Genomic DNA, 19,048 nt, shown 5'->3' with positions numbered 1-19,048 from the left:
TAAGGTGAAGGAGAAAATGGAGAAATACAAACATAAGGACTACAAGTAAATTTGGAAGATGGAGGATGGGAAATTTATGATAAGAAGTGTATGGACCAAAAGTGGATTGGGGGGATGAAGGATGTATATATGGAGATTTTGATAGATTATGAATAGATGAAGCATTTTGATTAGCAAGAATGGATGCCAATTGAGAATTTTCTTTGAGATGCAATTCTTTTATGAGTATCTTGGGTATCCACATGATTTTTGAATTATTCAGCTTGGGCCTTTGTGGCCTCTTGACTTTTTCTTTGATTTGGATCAAATGCTTCTCTGTGGGAACATGCATTTTAGAAGGGACATGTTGATACTTGGATTTTGTGGATTTTGCATTTATTCTTTTTTATTTTGGCATCCAATATGCTTTTATTAGCCATGGTATGGGAACAAGAGCATAGGGGATATGGAGGGACTATGGATGGAGTTATAGAGGTTGAAGGTTGGAAGGATTCAAGGATGAGTGCCTTTGATGATCTAGCTTGTGGATTTGAGGGGATGAAATGATGGATTGGAATACAAGATATGGATGCATATAATTGCCCAAAATGGATGGAGGGAATGGAGGATATGGGCCTAAAATAGATGGAAGTGAGGAAGGGTTATGTTCCAAAATAAATGGAGGAGATAAAGGAATCATATTAGGTATATAAGGACCCAAAATGGATGAAAAGGGTGGGGAATTTAGATAAGGGATATATGGACCCAAAATGGAGGATTGAAAAGAAGTAGTAGGATAAGGGCCCAAAATAGATGTAGAACAAGATGGATGGGAACTTTGGGGTGAAGATGGAAGGACTTGGGACCATGTGGGGATAGAAGGGATACCAATATATAGAGATACACTTTTATTTCTTGCTTCAATATGATGTTCATTATTTGGAACACAAGATGTGAGTCCATTACTAGATGAAGGAGTCAAAGCTTTAGATTTGATAGTTAGATCCTCTTCTATGGATCTATCATCATGGATTATAGGGTATGTATGATCACGAAGTAGAGGGGATGGAAGGACAGGATCTTGATTTGAATGGGTTGAAGGAAATAGATCTTGAGATGGAGTAGGTATGATGGTTAGATTTGGATATGGAGGGGATAGTGAATGCTCTTTGGATGGAGTGAATGGTAAAAGTGGATCATATAGTGGAAGAAGTGGGATGGTGGGATCTTCTTTTGTGTTGATGGATGTTTCAACATGCTTTTGGAAAAGATATTAATAGGAATGGATGGGAGTGCATGGTATGATAGGAGAAGTATGGATGGTTTCTTTAATGGGGATGTGCTAATGGGGGAGGGAATCGTTAGGTTTATTACATGGGATTCGGGTAATGCTAGGAGGACGAGATGTAGATGGAATTGGAGGGATTCAATGGATGGGAGGTAGGAAATGGAATGGGATTGATAAGTGGGGTGGATGAAATAGGGATGGTATTAATAGGATGATGTAAGAGGAATGATGGGTGTGGGAGATGGACTTTCTTTGGGTTTCCTTATAAAATTCCTTGGAGATGTGTGTGTTGGAATAGGAAGAGTAAGGGGATTAAGGTGATGTAGTGTATAACTAGGATGGGTTGGAGGATTTGGAAAGTGGTTTAGAGGATATTGGGATGGTGGATTTGGACTAGGGAAGGATCTACTAGAGTTATTTTGGAATGGTGGAGACTGGGATATGAAGGTAGAGGAAGATGGATATATGACTAATGTATAAGAGGAATATGTGGGCACAACATGGGAAGGAGGTGTGGATGACGAAAATAATGAATTTCCCTAATAAAAGGAATGGGAAGGAGTATTAGTGGGTATGCATGGAGGAATGATGGAGTAGTTTGGAGGAATGTTTGGATTTTTGAGGATAATTGGAGGAACATCTCTAAGGCTTTCAATATACCCATCATAATCAACTAGATCTTCATCATCATTGGAATAGGATGGAGTGGGAGAAAAGGTGGGATGACCAAACTCATCGTAATAGATTGTGACATCATGTTTTGATGATGAGTTGGGTAAGGATGGAATGTTACTAGTTAAGACATGGAGAAAATGAATACTTTATGGAAGACCTTAGGAATGATGGTACTAGAGGAAAGCTTGGAAGCTTGGATGAATCTTGGATGAAGTAGTGACTATGCTAAGTATGCATTTCATTTGGGTTAAATGATTTACCAATGGATAAAGTGGAATAAACTAGACTCAGAGTTGTTGTGAATGGACTTGCTAACAACTATCTCAAAAGACATATAAGTGATCTCTTTAGCTAACAACACTCAAGACTATCAAACACATCAATAGCCCTATAAGATGTTTGCTAGGATATACAAGATTACCTAGAGGTGTCCTTGATATATGTAAGGTATGTGAGGCCCAAATCTATAGATGAAAGAAAATAATGCCACACAATCGGGAGGAGACGGTAATCCAAATCTCCACCTTCACTTTCCAAAGGTATAAAGTTCTTTGGGGTTTAGCCAAGAGTGACAAGATTATGCTTCCAAGAGAGATGTCTTTTGATTCACCTCCTAATATTTATACTCCACCAGAGCACTAGAGTTGAGGTCATCCCAAGGGGTGATGAAATCCCCAAGTAGGCCTCCTACAAGTGTAAAATAGACCATATAAGTGATCTTGGGTTTTAAAAAACACTTGTTCTTTTCCAATTGATAATTTAGATTTTGTAATATATGATTGAAGACACTTGTGTTTATGGCATACAAGGTTCTTTCCAACTTGACAGTGTTGTTAACATAATGAAAAGTGAGAGTTCATCAACATAAGTAAATCAAGCATCATCACCATGAGAAATTCGATAAGGAATGAGTCAATGAGTCAATTCATTTATGCATTCAAGATTGAGTGATTTCTTTTTAAACCCCAAAGTTGAAGTGTGAGGGATAGCGATGATTATTTGATCCTTGGCATTCAAGATTGGGTTTTTTGTTTTAATCATGCATTCCAATAAAAGCATGATTTTAGTCCATAGCATTCAAGATTTATTTGAGAGACATTCATTCAATGAAATATTTATTTAAACATGCAAGTTCATTCTAAGAAAAACCTACAAAAAATATGGTTAGGCTTTGAAGATGCTCCAACCTTGAATACTACAAAAATTCCATTTGATTAGTCACCCAAAAATCCCAAAAATCAAAGCTTAACTATGAGAAAAAAAAAATATAACTTTTCTTGTTCTTTTTTATATGCATAAAAATGCTTGGAATTACTCCTATCCTACATAACCACCAAAATTCAAAATTTGATTTATACTTCAAAAAAAAATAGCAATCCTACAAGCCAAATAGCAATCCCATGGGTAAAACAATGATCCTGTGAGTCAAACAGTGATCCCATGGGTTTAAATAGAAATCCCATAGTAAGGGAACACAACTAAGAGGCAATGGGATTAGAATATAGAGAACTGGTGAAACTACAAAAAAATGAGTCATGGGTTAAAAAAATCACAGGGCAATATCATGAAATGACCATCCCGAAGGTTTTTGGAGAAATGTTCCTATGGGCAGATGGGTCAGTAGATTTGACTAAGGAGGGAAAAATTGGAGTGCCAAGGTTGACTAACTAGGCTAAGCATTCTTGCATGTCTTTTCCAATGATCTCGCTAGTAAACAATGGTTTTCTTATGAGAATAGGGTTAGCAGGGATGCAGAGTGCAGGGATGCTGGTGGTAGTTTGAGGTAGACATTGATCTTGCCTTTATGGGTTCATGTTCCCGCTAGTTGATGGTTGTGATCCCATGGTTCCAAGTTCATGATTTCACATTTGTGAGATCATGAACAAGAGGTGAGGAAAAGTTGTCTAAGTTGGATTTTTCTTTTATGGTTGGGAGCGCGATTCCTAATAACATACTTTGGTGCTTGCAAAAAAATTAGAAAACCACATATGCACACAAATAAACACAAAGCATCAGTTTAGTTAGTTCAAATATTAACAAACAAAAGTGAGATTGTAGTGACCTAAATTTGGGGTTCCACCAAGCATGCCCAAATATATCACCTTATCTAGTTAGTGTAAAAGGAATACTAGTACTAACAAAAGCATTCACATTAACCAAAATAGTTAATACCTATGATAGGACCAAAGTTATCACCATGAAGGAAAGTAAACCAAGGATGGTGGGCTCCATATGGTATAACCTATGATGACATAGATATGTCCCTAATGATAGCAGATGTGTGCTCACGATGTGCTCAAGCTTCCAAAGGGGGGGGTATTTTGCCAAGTGTATACATGGATGGGGGTTTCAACAATGGAGGTATGGATGGATTTCAGCATTATAATGGTGTAAAATGGCTATGATGGAGCAGTTAGTGGAGCATTATAAGGTTGCATAAAAGTGGATTCATATTTGTGAAGGGAGAGGGTTTCATTTATAGGCTAAAGGGTAGAGAGATGGATGGTCAAGATGCAAGGATGGAATAATGGTGAGGGAGGGTTAAGATGCATTCAAATGGGAGCACATGGATTGTTCTTGTTTGGGGCCAATAGGGGAGTGATACTTGTCACAAGGAGGATGGTTGTGAGGAGATGAGATAAGGGTTGGTAAAAGGGAGTAATGAGGGAGCTTGAGTGTGTACGAGAAATGTAAGAGTCATTAAGAGGGATGTAAGAGTCATTAAGAGGGATGTAAGATGATAAGGGAGACTTGTTGACTTTAGATTGGGTAAGAAAATCTTAACCCTTGCTTAAATTTGTGCACATGTTTAGGAGAGGGATTAGACTTGGCTTAGGAAAGAGGTTAGGAAGCAAGTGGCTTAGCTTTGATGGGATGGGTTAGTTAGTTGGCTAAGTGAGGTTAGTATGGGTGAATGGGTTGGATTAGGGATAAAGGTAGGGTTTATGGAAGTTTTTTAGGGTTTTGGGATAATTTATTAAATGTTTTATTTAATAAATGGGGGATGTGAGATTGAATTAAATGGATTTGAGGATTTATTTAATTTGATAGAGGAATAGGGATTTAATTGATAAGTTGATTTTGGGTTATCATTTGATTTTATATATTGGACTATAGTTAATTAAATTAATTAATTAATAAGTATTTAATCAATAATGTCCTAGGAGATGACTAAATATGATTACCTATTTGTGTAATTAGAATTAGGTGTCTACACATACAACATTGTGTGATAGTTTCAAGTATCATATGATATTTCTTCAATGGGTGTACAATACTTTCAAGGTCTAGAAAAAAATTCTCCTAAGGCCATGCAATACTTTATAAGTATCGTATGATGGCTCTTCAAAGGGCGTGTGGTACTTTCCAATATTGCATGATGATCTTCTTTTGGGCATGTGATACTTTCTAGTGTCACACAATACTTCTTTGGGTGTGTGATACTTTATAAGTATTTCCCAATGCTGGAACATTATCACCCAGGAAAAACAAGAAATGCTCCTTGGAAAAACAAAGGGATAAATAGAGAATTAGAACCTCCACACCAGGGAGTAGAAAAACTACCAGTCAAGGCTTGGACACTTGAACACAAAATAGTAAGATGGAAAATGTAACTAACCATCTAATCTAAAACAGGAAGGAAACTTGTTTAAAGAAACATCACAATGTGCATAAATGAATAAACACTTGTGCAGTTCCTCCCAACCATAATAGCATCATGAGGCCTCAAAGGCCCTAGTCATCTCCCATGTGTAACATCCCAAACTGCCAACTAGATAGTTGGAGTTGTCTTATGAGGGCTTCACTACTAAAACATAATAACATCATAGGAACAAGGAAATCTAGCATGCTAACAAGTAAAGCAATAGATAATCCAACTAATCAAATCAAAACATCTAATCATATGCTAAACATCATAATAAAGAAATGTGTTAAATAAAATAACATCATCTAAACATGATATCCAAGCATTCTAATGAAGCATAAATCACAAGGAAACATACTCCAAATAAACTAAAATACTATGTGAGTATCAAACATCAGTTGCACTAGCAATAAACCATCTTTGTACATCGTTCCTCAGTAATGGCATAGGTAGCTATGTCTCCCAACCAGATGGAACCCATAGGCCCACTCCCATTGTGCTAATGGAGACATTGATCCAACCACAAACATACATAAAGAAAATATTCATGGCTAATAGTCATGCCAGACAATAAGATGACTAAAAGCAAGATCATGAAACAATGCAAGTACTATAGGTCCTAGTCAGACATTAATAGATACTATATATGGGCTTGTTGCATGGAGAGTCACTTGGCATCAAAAAGCCCAAGCTAGATATCATGTGGCTCAACTCCCCAATAGAAGGCTCTCACACCATGTCCTTTTTATTACCTTAGTTTTATTACCACCTAGTATTTTATTTAGTTATCACTTGATTAAAACTTCCTCTACCAACACTTTGGGCAATAGTCATCAGACTATGAGATAGAAGCCCCCTCCATGGTGCTACCCTACCCTACCCATGCTCATCCAATGATGAGTGCCCATAGGTATGCATGCTCCCAACCCAACCCCAAATGATCATAACTCCACTAACATAAAAATGGGAGATTGAGCCTTGCAAGTCACAGATGATCCAAGTCAACAACCAACATAATACCAAGAAAACCTAAGAAAACTAAGTGGCACAAAAATTGAGATAAAAACCCCCAAAATTGAAAATTTTGAAATTAAAACCCATTTGGTCTTTGGGCACAAAAGCTACAAAAATCCAATAAAATTTAGGTTCAGACACCATATGCAAGAACAACCAACATAACGGTATGAAACACCAAATCCTTATCTTGAAAATTGGGAAAACATTCATACCCCATCAACAGGCAAAACCAACAATCAGAAATAGAAGGGGATGGTAGTCCTTAGCATCCTAACAAACAACTACCAGAAACAAAAGTTGAAATGGAGCTGAAACACAAAAAATGAGAGAGCCCTACTTGATAGAAAAAGGGGCAAAAATGAAAAATAGCCAAATAAAATAAATATCCTATGAAAGCTGCTAAAATTCGTGAAAGAGCAAGGTATCCTCGAGTTGGATCCAATAAGACTGACATCGTGAAGATCCCATGCTCCTAGCTCTCACAACAAACATAAACACAATTCTCCAGAAGAGGATTTTGGAAAAAGTTCTCAAATTCTTAATTTAAAAAAGTGAGAAGTGAGGAATTAATTTTCTCTTTGGTTACTTATTCACTTTTCAAGTGAATGATCAATTAGGGAAATTAACTAGGAAACCTAGTCAAATCTCAAATCAACCCAAACAAAAATAGGCTATTCCAAGTAATTATAATTCATCAATGGAAAAGCTACTAGAAATTAAAATAAAGCCCAAAAAAACAAAATCACAAAAATTTCCTTAACAACCTTCAAGACAATACGAACCTCTAAATCCACAGATACGTGCATAGGTCTAGTTACATAATGCAAATGAATCTGGATTTTTCAAATCACAAGAAGGTTTAATTTAAACATTAAAATAAGATATGTTGACCATACAAGGATGAAATTGGTCAAATATGAATAGTTGAATCACTAACTCCATGTGCCACTGTCAGGGATATGATTCCTACACACTAAATCACATGATCAAGTGCAATTGCATATCATAGCATAGCCAAAGCAATAAATGCATTAAATAACCTACTTCAACCATTTATTCAATTATATTGAAATAATCCATTTACATTGCTCATGTTCAAATAAATCATAACTAATCAAGAATGAAGTAAATACCATAGCATTAAATCCATCACAAAATATAATCAAAGATATGTCCAAATACCAGATAAATAGATATCATCATAAAACATACTATAATCTCAAAATGGCATCATCATGCAAATATGATCAACTAAACAACATAGTAATCTAACATCTATGATAAAAAGTATAACATAAAACCCTTAGGTCATCTCAAATGTAGAAATAATAACATGAGTTCAAGTATCTCTTGGATCAAAATATAACAAGGTAAATACTGCAAACACGACAGGCACTACAAAATTTACATGACCAACTAGAGAGAGTCAAGACCAACCCTAAGTTCTATATGACATCATATTTGGTGTACCTATTGGAAGCAAGGATAACTGACTACCCAGGGCTTTACAAAAGGGGAAGCATGCAAGATATAAATGCTTGGCCCTATGTGGTGTATCCTTAGCTAGTGAAGAAGAAGCTCGTGGATCAGAGCAAGGAATACAAGATAGTGAATGATGGTTTCATAGTTTCAATCATCCAATTTATAGAGGGTTGTTATGCTAAAGGAATGTCAGTAGAGGCAGCAACAAGGATCATAGAAATTAGTGCCTACTACATTCAATTCAAAATATTCACATACCTAAGGGTATCCTCAGAGAGGCTCATTTTGTTAATGATTGTCAGGCAACTCACATCTACATATGACAAAGTGAGAAAACAACACAAGAAGACATGGGTGTAGCCAATAACTATAGGTTCATTCGAGGTCAAGCATAAATAAGATATTATGACCTTTGATTAAAAATGGGATCAGTATCCCTTGGAAAAGTACAACTCCCCTCACCCATATTTTGATAATATTGGGATGGTATAGCATCTAGCAGGTAGGTAGTTCATGCATAAAGATGTACTAGAGGATCACTAGATGAATGCCATAGATGACAATGGTGTCTGAATAAGGGACTATTGTAGAATGACTCTATACTTAGTAAGGAAGGTGCTTAAGATGAAGGTCCATCTCAAGGCTATCGAAAAGGACACAAAGGATGTCTTAGATCCACTATACAATAGGGACAAGATATATGACATAGCTATATGAATGAAAAAATTGATAGAGACGATAATGTAGATATCAACAATAGAGCTTGATATCTTGTCCAATTGACAAAAGAATGGATTAAGAAACCATTCAAACTTGATCCAGTTCTACAGGTTGTCCCTCTACAAGACATAGCATGCCTAGCTAAGGGTAAAGGTACAAAAGTCATGGTACCAACCTTCCTGACTCAATCCCCAAAGAGGTCTAAAATAGTGCATCAACATGTGAGGGATGTTGAGTACTACAGGGAAGATCAAGGGAAGAATAAGAGGAAAAGGGGACAACTCAAATGGATCCATTTTTGGGAGCATGTTATCATGTAAATTTTTTGAATAGAAGGGTGTACAAATAATATTGTTGGATATGAGTGAAAAGCTCATGAATATGTGGCAGCAACAGTCAATTGCACAAACATTGTGTGGCTCAAACATCTATTGAAGGAATGAAATAAGAAGTAACCAAACTTGTGATACTATATTGTGATAATATAAGCACTATAAACATATCCAAGAATCCTATAATGCATGCAAAAACCAAGCATATTGCAATCAAGTATCACTATGCCAGAGAATTGGTGGAAGACAAACAAGTGAAGCTAGGGTACATTCACACAAAGGAACAAATTGTAGATATCTTCACCCAACCATTGCCCAAGGATGCTTATGAATATCTTAGAGGCAAGTTGGGGGTAATGCCCCTAACTCAAGCAGTTTAAAACAACATAGAAGCTACCCTACATCAACAGGAGTAGATCATTGAAATATCAGAAAAATGATGCAGAGGATAACAATAGGAGCAGAAACTCTAGATCAATCACAAGCATGGTGACAGAGGGAGAAAAACAAGAAAATGCAAAGCTTATATTTAGCATGTTAAAGATGCTACATCTTTGGCATTAATGTCAAAGAGGGAGATATAAGGTAAACTAATCAATACAAAGAAAGGGGGAGATATATGTGAGATATATATGGAAGATGTATCAGAAGAGGAAGATTTAGAAGAGATAAGAATTAGTAAGAAGCCATGAAGGGTCAGGAATATAGAGGGAGAAGCAGAGTAAAGGATCTAGTTTTGATGGTAACTAAGTTGTTCTGATCAGTTCAGTTTGGTTTGCCATCAATGCCAAAGAGGGAGATTGTTGGATATGATTGAAAAGCTCATGAATGAAGAATAATAGAACTGGTAAAGAATGTTTTCAATCATTGTTTTGTCATTGATGTCAAACTTGCTACTTATAGGAATGACAATTTCTTTAGTGATCTAAATACTACCAATTGGTTGATTGACAAGGAGGTGGCAATTAATAAGATGTAACTAGAGTACCTATAGAAAGGTTAAAGTTATGATGTTGTAATGAAGTATAAGGATCAGCTAAGCCATTGATGAAATAGTGTATTGATGACATACTCTAAGACATAGAGGATGGACACACTAAGATACATGATGAAAGGATTAACTCAGTCTTTAGATGCCAAGTGAAGATCAGGTGCCGAGTAGTCTTCAGATGTCGAGTGAAGTGCCGAGCAATCTTCAGGTGTGAAGCAATCTTCAGGTGTCGAGTAACACAGAAGTTCTTCTGGTGCCGAGTCAAAACACTTCAGTTGTCAAGTGCCAATAAATCTCATTATGAAGCCAAATAACACAGATAGTGCTGAGCATCAATAAATCAATGATGCCAAGTTGCTGCATTATTTTAAAAAGTCAAAGATTTGCTAGATCTAAGCCGACATGATAATTGTCTAGAATTTTGTGAACCAGATAGAAGACAAGAATGATGAGTTGGTGGCACAGAACACTATGTAAAATGTTCTTGGCGAATGCTAATGGATTTATCATGAAGTTTCTAGATAGAGACAAGATATGGGATAGATACATTATATCCTACCTAATCCATTGAAAACCAAAAGTTGGAGAAGGAGGTTTGAGCAGGAAATCAAGAATATAACTTTCCATATAAGGAGCTATAGGTTAGTGATTAAGTGCACATAAATGAGAAGGGGCTGGTCATAAGTGTAATCATGCAAAAGGAGTAAGAGCAGAGCATCAAGACTCTGAATTGATCAAGTGATCAGAGAAATTGCATTAGCATAACGAGTGGAGGAACTCATGGAGACAGATCTTGAAGGGTGAACAAGCTATCAGCACTACAAGGAAGAGAAGCCAAGCAAAGAAAGGAATTGAAGAGTGATATGAAATCTGCACAGTTGGAGTTGCAATCTGTATTAGGTCAAAACCCTTCTAATACTCTCTTACCATTGTATTAGATACTGAAACCCTACATTGTTAGGTTAGCTTAATAGCTAGGTAGATAAGCCTCAGAAAAAGGATAGAAAATCACCAAGAGAAGGATATAGAGATCCTCAGAAGAAGGATAAAGAGATCCTTAGTAGGAGGACAGGAGATCCTTAGAGGGGGATGAAAGATTCTTTTGAGAAGATGACTGAAAATCCCACGGACTTGGGTGAACCTAACAGCTCTATGTAAATCCTTTAACAGGGTGACATTCCAAGTTGGATGTTCTTAAATCCTTTAACAAGGTCACATTTAACAATGTGTTGTAGCCTTTAATAGTGCAGGCCTTTAACAAGGCAGACCATCAGAAGTGGTTAAAATCAATTGCCAGTTATTTTGTGGGTATCATCTCCACTCCAGTTTTACCTTATTATTTTCTGGAGGGTTTCTGGGTTATCAAATCCTTAGTGTTATGATGTCATGCATGTTTACTTTTATGGTTGTTTAATGTTCAATTGCATGCATGATGATTTTAGTTATGTGTCATTAAGGATTTGTAGGAAAAGTTGAATTGGACATCATTGGACCTTGAATAACTGATTCACACCCCCCCTGCCCCCTCTCAATTATTCTAAAGAATTCTAACAAATATAGGGTAATTTGAATATGTTGCATTATTTTTAGTCAAGCACGAATAATCTAGTTTCCATAGTAAACCAAGATTTTGGGTTAATGGATGAGATACATACCTGGGCTAAAGACTTGCAAATTTTGACAATAATTAAAGATCAAAGGTATCATGCACTAATGGAAGTGTACCAACAGAAGTGCTTGATAAGCTTGAAGATTGGATTGAGAAGATAACTGCCAAAAATAAGGTCATAGAAGTATTTCCTGAAGACATTTAGAAGTTGAAGGACCAAACTCAAGAGAATATTTTGGAAGGAGAGAAGTATTATGATGTTTTTTCCCTTGAGATTTTTGAGGATGAGTCAAAAATTAAGCTCAAGTTGGTCCAATCAGTTGTCGAACAATTCCAAAGAACTTTCAAGAATGTTTCATATGATGAAGATATTAGGCAAGAATTTAGGACTAAAAGGGTATTATTGGAACTAGACACTAAACTAGAGGATTTTGTGGAGACCCATATGGAGGTTAGTAACTATCAACAGATAGTTAAGGATAAGTATAAAGCATTGGATTTTTTAGAAGCTTCCCAACTAGCAGAGATTATAAAAGAATTCAAGAGTAAATATCCAAGCATCACTTTACTATAAAGGGTACAAAACCTAAAAGCTAGAAATTTAGTTTTGACACTTGGGAAAAATTTGGATTTTTTAGAACCTGTCATCAAGGTATACAGGTGCACTATTCATAGAGGTGTGCCATCAATTTTGAAGAAGTAACAACAAAAGCAATCGTTAACTACCAGTTGCTAATTTAGAGTTTTCCATGCCCAAGAAACACATTTTGATGGTAGTTCAATTCCTAGAAATGCCCAGAGAAGGTCAAGCTTCCATTTTTAGAGCTTCTAGTGACTCCTAGATCCTCTTGCAACTTCCTTCTTCTTATGTACTTCTTCTTTGTTTGTTTTAAGTCATGTAAAGGTTCATGCACCCATTAATTGATATAAACAAGGGTGGAGACCTACTAAGCACCATTTAGAGAGTCAATTTGTATATAATTAGATTTGTTTTATTATTTTTAAGCATATATTTTCATGAAGAGATCTCTCACTCTCAACACAAATTGAGGATATCATTTCTTATAAATTCAAGAATGTAATTTGTATTTTGGGTTGTTATTTTGATGCAATAATATATATTATTGGTACTCTCATTCGAAGTGTAGTTATTATTGTTGTAGTGTATTACTTTTTTGAATTATTGTTCATGAATTATAATGGAGCCAATGGTTTTTTTGTGTTGATTTGATTGTGCGATCTTTTAGTTCTGGTCTTTGCCCCATGTTGATGAATTTTGCTAATAGACTGGGTTGGAGAAGAGACCACCCTATTATTCCTACATAGATTCTTGTCTCACATGAATGACACTGTGGCCTTGGGATTCAATGAGAAGTGAAACATATATTGGGTTTTAATAAGTTCCCATCGATGATTGCATCAGTGGACCTAAGGAAGCATTGCTCCTACTTTCATTAGTTTCCTACTCGATCTTTTCAATGATTTAACTCACAGATGCATTGTTACCGTGGTTTATGTCCATTAGGAATTTCTCTTTCATGTTATTTTCTTTCATCTCTCATTACCTTATCTTTTTTATTTTATTTACTAACACTTGGTTAAATTAGGAATTCATAATAGTTGCATTGTTAAATTGTATTTTATCATAAAACATAAAATACCAAAAATATATCACTTTTGTGGTTACTTTTCATTACACTAGATCAAACATCTAATATAAGTTGGTTCAAAATAAAAAAGTCCTCCCTGTGAACAAATATATTTATCTTCAACTGATTCAATTCCAATAGGTCACAAGATTGTTTGGAACCTTGAAGTTGATCCCAAATTAGCTTCTTAAGAGAGGAGTTTGAAATGGTTCATGTCATTAAGCATTGTGCAGAACAACAACTCAACTTATATGTCCATCTCTAATTGTATACCTAGAAAGAGAGATTAGGTATACTTACAATTAGTTTTATTAACATTGGGTAGGTTGATAGTGTGAAGGTATAAAAATGATAACAAAAGATTGGTCTTTGTCCACTTAAAACTGAATGCACACTTTCCTATTAAAATACTAAATTTGGTGGACCATATTATTTTATGAATCTTATGAACATATTAGGCACATTTTACAATATTTTCTTTGAATTCATTATATATAATTGAATTAGAAAATACACAAGTAATGATTTTCTTGGTTTGGAACAAATATATTTAACAAATATGCAAGGTGTATTAGTGAACAAGAGGGTATGTTAAGGAGATAGATATATGGATGGAGAGATTGGTTAGACTAGATTAGGAATTTCATTGTTTTATATATAGAGCAACTTCTATAGTTGCAATCCAAATTTAATAGTCATAGCATAAAATGGAATACAAAAACTGATAGATCTATTGACCTCATCAACTTTAATGATTAGTGCACAAGTTGAAGTGTAAATGTGATACATCTTTTTGTCTTCCTCAAGTTTTAAATTGTACAATAACATAGTTAATTATAGTATTTAGTGTATTGTATCTTGTGCTCAATAATAATAGTTGGGTAGACAAATTTGAATATGGTATGCAAAAGCATATTTGAGAAATTCAAATAGTTAAGTAGATGTTTAAAACTATATATAATATGTGTTGACACATGTCCCATAAATAACGTATATAGAATATGAAGGAACCTAAATGTTAGACTTCTATATTAATTGGGAAGTTAAAGTACATACATAATAGTAGGAAATGAGAGGGAACCTCGATAGATGTGTTTCTAGACACTTGTGGAAAATAACTAAATATAGATTTAGAGTAGAAATTGCCAATGATGTATATGTTACTATAATTAGAGATCTCTAATTACAAATACTATGCACACTTTAGCACTATAAAAAAAATGTTCTTTGTTTATTCTCCTCCAAAGTGATTCATGGTGATGTTAAGTTCGAAGGTAAATTCAGTATTGATGATGCTCTCCAATATGTTTTTTGCAACATCAATTTCAGCAAGAAGGAGCTATAAGTCTTCTGTTGGTATCCCTATCAAATCATTTGATGGTCCTTCAAATGTAGTAGTATTTAGCAAATAACTTGTCTCATCTTGTAATTCCATCTTGAGGATATAGCTATATTTAATGGTAGATAGCTCTGTGCAACATTTAGGGCACTGGAGTCTTTTGGTTGAAGTCTGAACAATTTTTTTCTTCTATTTCTTCTTGTCCACTACTAGTGGACAATGAAGATAGTAAAAGTTGTCCAAGTGCAATTTGATAATATTAGTTTTTACACAAATAGGATGTGTGTTTGGACCCTTTATTTTCAATAGAGAAGATTTTAATTGGATTTTGAAAGGTGTGTTGGGAAATATGGCCTTTTGATAAGGGTACAAAAGGGTAGTCATTTTCTTCACTTGCATAGATCAAAGCTATAATGCAGCGGCTTTGGGATGGTTTGGATTGATTCTAATGGATGTTGAGAAGGTGGTATCAAGTTTTTTTCCTTTCCATGATACTAAACGTACAGATGTGATTAAAATAATAGGTGGGTTGGCTATATGAACAAATCAAATATTTTATCCCCTTTAACTTCACAATGGTAACCCTATAGTGTTACTACTATGGTATGATTTGACATATCTTTGATTGTCACTCTACATTTCTTTTTCATATGGTTGATGCAGGAGTGAAAGATACAAGTATGCCAATGACATCTACAAGGGAGTTGATAGGAAATGTGTTTAGTGAATCTATGCTTCAATATTGTAGCATCTGAACAAGTGGATGGAGATATTTTCAATGTGTATACAGGGTTAATTTCATATGGTTTTGGTGAACTTTTATATTTTGTGGTGCTTACTTTGATATGACCACCTAAGATTTTGTGTAGAAAACCAGTTTAAATAACATTGTAGAAACTCATTTACTATTTCATTAAAGAAAGTAACATGGATTCAAAAGCTTTCTTTGTTAATGAATTCAAACCCAAAAACCTTTCCATAACTACCTTCATTTTTATATTCATGGATTAAAGTTTTCTCTAAAACTCTACCCTTAATGGATCAATGTTTATGGTATGGCGTCAATGATTTGACCTTCTTCAATGATTAAATCCTTGTATTTGTCTAGAAGAAGAGTTGAATAAGTGTGTACCATCTGAGTGTTGAACTCAGTACTTGGTTATTGAAGAATGAGGTTGTTGACTAGAGTGTAAAGATGTAGCTTGTAAGTATGGATCAATAATAGATGAGCCTGCAAGAATCTTAGTTAATCTACCTCTAGTTAAAGTCACCATCATGAGATATAATGGAAAAGGGGGACAAGACCCTACAAGTAAGCTGATATGATTTGATTAGGCTATGTAGGGATAAAAATTTGTGTTCTTAAAATCCAAAGTCGAGGTGAAGTAGATTGAGCTTAATAAGTTAGATTTTTTTTTTTTTCCAAAATAGCATATTGTTGTACTCAATTAATTTTTTGGTATTTTTCTAGTCCTTTAATTCCATGAGAGAAAGGAAATAAGATTGCATTATTTTTTTGTAGAATTGCATACATTAACATGGTTTCCCTATATCTTAGTCATAGTAAGATTATGTAACCTACAAATAATTTCATTGGTGGAAGCAATTTTTTATTTAAAGACATACATTTCTATTTCATGTAGGAAACATGCACTTTCATGTCTATACTAAGGTTACATACTTTGAAAATTGAAACCTTGATAATTATAGTATAAAAGTTGATAAAGGAAATGGTCATTAGGTTATTGTTACCCTTTTTTTTATCATTAGGCACAAAATGGATAGGTTGACTAGTCATATTTCTTAGGGTGGTGAGAATGAACTATTTTAACTTTGACATTAGGAGATACGTAAGATTTTAACCATGCCTTATCATTATATCCCTAGGATTTTATCTTTTGAATCTGCATGTCTTGTGTTTACAAAAAAACTTCACTTATATTCTTCATGTTTTGCAGGTCCCATTTTGTCATGAAATCAGAAAATCACGAGGGCCCTTGATCTTTATCAGATTAAGGGTTGTCACTTTGTCTCTTTGAGGAGTTGCAAGGTATTTATCCAAAGTGACATAGCAAGCACTTGCCACATGGATATGTGGGATCAAATTCAGATGGAGGGTCACAATATGACAAAGACAATGTCAAGATAGGATGGCATACAGATGCATTCCCAGTGGTTGGAGGTTTCAAAGGGCACAAAGAAAATTCAAAGATATTTTCTAATGTAGATATCTGGTATATATACGTTTATCACTTTATTGCTAATGAAAACCACAAGGCATTTATCTGTAGGGACAAAGAGAAGAACTAGCGCATGTCCTAGTGGACCCAATCAGTGAGCCAACAAAGGTAAGCAAACCAATGGCCAACACATGCCATAGTTTTAAAAGAAGCAAAGGGTTGAAAAGGAAATGGTAGGGGGCACCTTTTAAATGAGTTTTATAAAGTCATCGATAGAGATAAGATGATCCATTCAATATCTATCCACGAGGGGAATGTGTTACAATCTTATGATAGTCATAAGATTAGGTACAATGAAAAGAGAGGCTGAGATGTCATGACAAAGTCCTTAGGTTTTGATGTTATGACATGTGGTTTGATGTGGGATTGCAAAGACAAAATAGAAGAGACCTAATGACATGACAAGCACGATTGTAAGATTGTACATCTCAAGTGACAAGATAAGGTGGGCCCAGGAGCATAAGTGAAGGAATATATGCACGTGCTATTTTTTGAGGCTTTGATGCTATGATAGGCAATGTGTTGAGAGATCTCAATGATCATTAATGCAGTCACAATCTCACGATTGTTGTTTGTCATGAGATTGTGAAGGTTAAATATCATATTGTTGATGGTACATCAAAGAAAGTAAAAGGGTGATCATAAGGTCGTAAGGGGTCAAAAAGCATATTCTAGTGCTACAATAAATTGTTTGTCATATGGTTGTAGAGCTATTTTCATGGGCTTGTGATGCTACAATATAAAGATGACTTTTCACAATCATAAGATTGTGAAGCTAGGGTTCTCATGGTAAGATATTATGAAGGGTTTTCCTTCCCAGGGTATCATGGGGTCATTGTATCAAGAGATTAGGAGTCAAAGTTCAAGGTTGACTTTCCAACTATTATGTACATGACCTTGTTGGATAGTTGTTGTGAAATTGACCAAAGACGGTGTGCCTAGCCTATCATGTTCTAACACATGGTTATGTCTTGGCAATCAGTTAAAATTTTGACCCTGGGGTGGCATAATATCAATGCAAAAATGAAGTGGCAGGTTAGCATCGATCGAAGGAATGGGTTGGTGGTTCAAACCATCTAGTCTTAATGAATACTAGATCCACATTTGAGTATAAGTATGGTGGAGATTAGATTAGATCACTTCTGTGCGACAATCACTAAGAAATATATGATCTTTATACATTTGAAAGGGTTAATGTTATGTCAGTGGGGTGCTAGTGGATTTGATCTTTGAATGCCACAAGAAGCAAAGGGTAGTTAAGGTACTCCTGCAACATGTAGCACTTGGCTTCTCCATGATTATTCTCCTAGTGTTACCTATAATGGGAGATGTAAAAATTAATGGTGAATATAGTTATCTAAGATATCTATACTCTTCCATTGAGTTTTTGACATGTGCCCCTCCCATTTGAAGCTTTTTGTGATAATGGTCTATTTAAGGATTCCCAAGAAGGGGAAAAGGGTTGGCAATTTTGAATTTTTATGCAAAATAGTATTGTCGAGATCTCCTAGGAGTCCTTCGTACTTTTCCTCCATAGACTACTTTATTTTATAGTCAATCTTGATGAATGTTGTTCAATGACCCCTTTGAAATCTAAATAAAGTAACAATCTTAGAACCCTTGTTGTGTCTCCTTATTGCTTCATTAGTTGATTTAGATATAGTTTTTTTAAGATTTAGTCTTTGAATCCTTGGTTTGTGTCTCAATTTTAGTTGCAAGAAAGGTCTGAGGTATTCATACACGTTAGAAGTTGAGATACTTTGTTTCCATTCAAGTTTGTGGCATTGTGAATGTTAGCATTCCCTCTAACATCTTATCTGAGTTGCATCCTTCTTGTCAAATATTTATATATGAATGATTCTTTGCAATATTGAGTTCTTGTTAGCTACCTAGAAGTGTTTCATTGAGTCAAGCCAACAATACCTTCATCCTACCATCCGGTGTGTCACCTCCTTTCTTTTTCAGTATTTATTTTCCAAGAAATCCTTCTATCCTTTTCTCCTTCAAGTTATTTTTCTGTTGAAGAAGTAAATCAATGAGACATCAAGAGGAGTCATCCTATAACCCAAAGATTTACTCCT

Source organism: Cupressus sempervirens, chromosome 7, assembly GCF_028749045.1.
Source record: "Cupressus sempervirens isolate cs-2001-9-10 chromosome 7, ASM2874904v1, whole genome shotgun sequence".
Classification (NCBI taxonomy): domain Eukaryota; kingdom Viridiplantae; phylum Streptophyta; class Pinopsida; order Cupressales; family Cupressaceae; genus Cupressus; species Cupressus sempervirens.
This window is presented reverse-complemented; position numbering follows the sequence as displayed.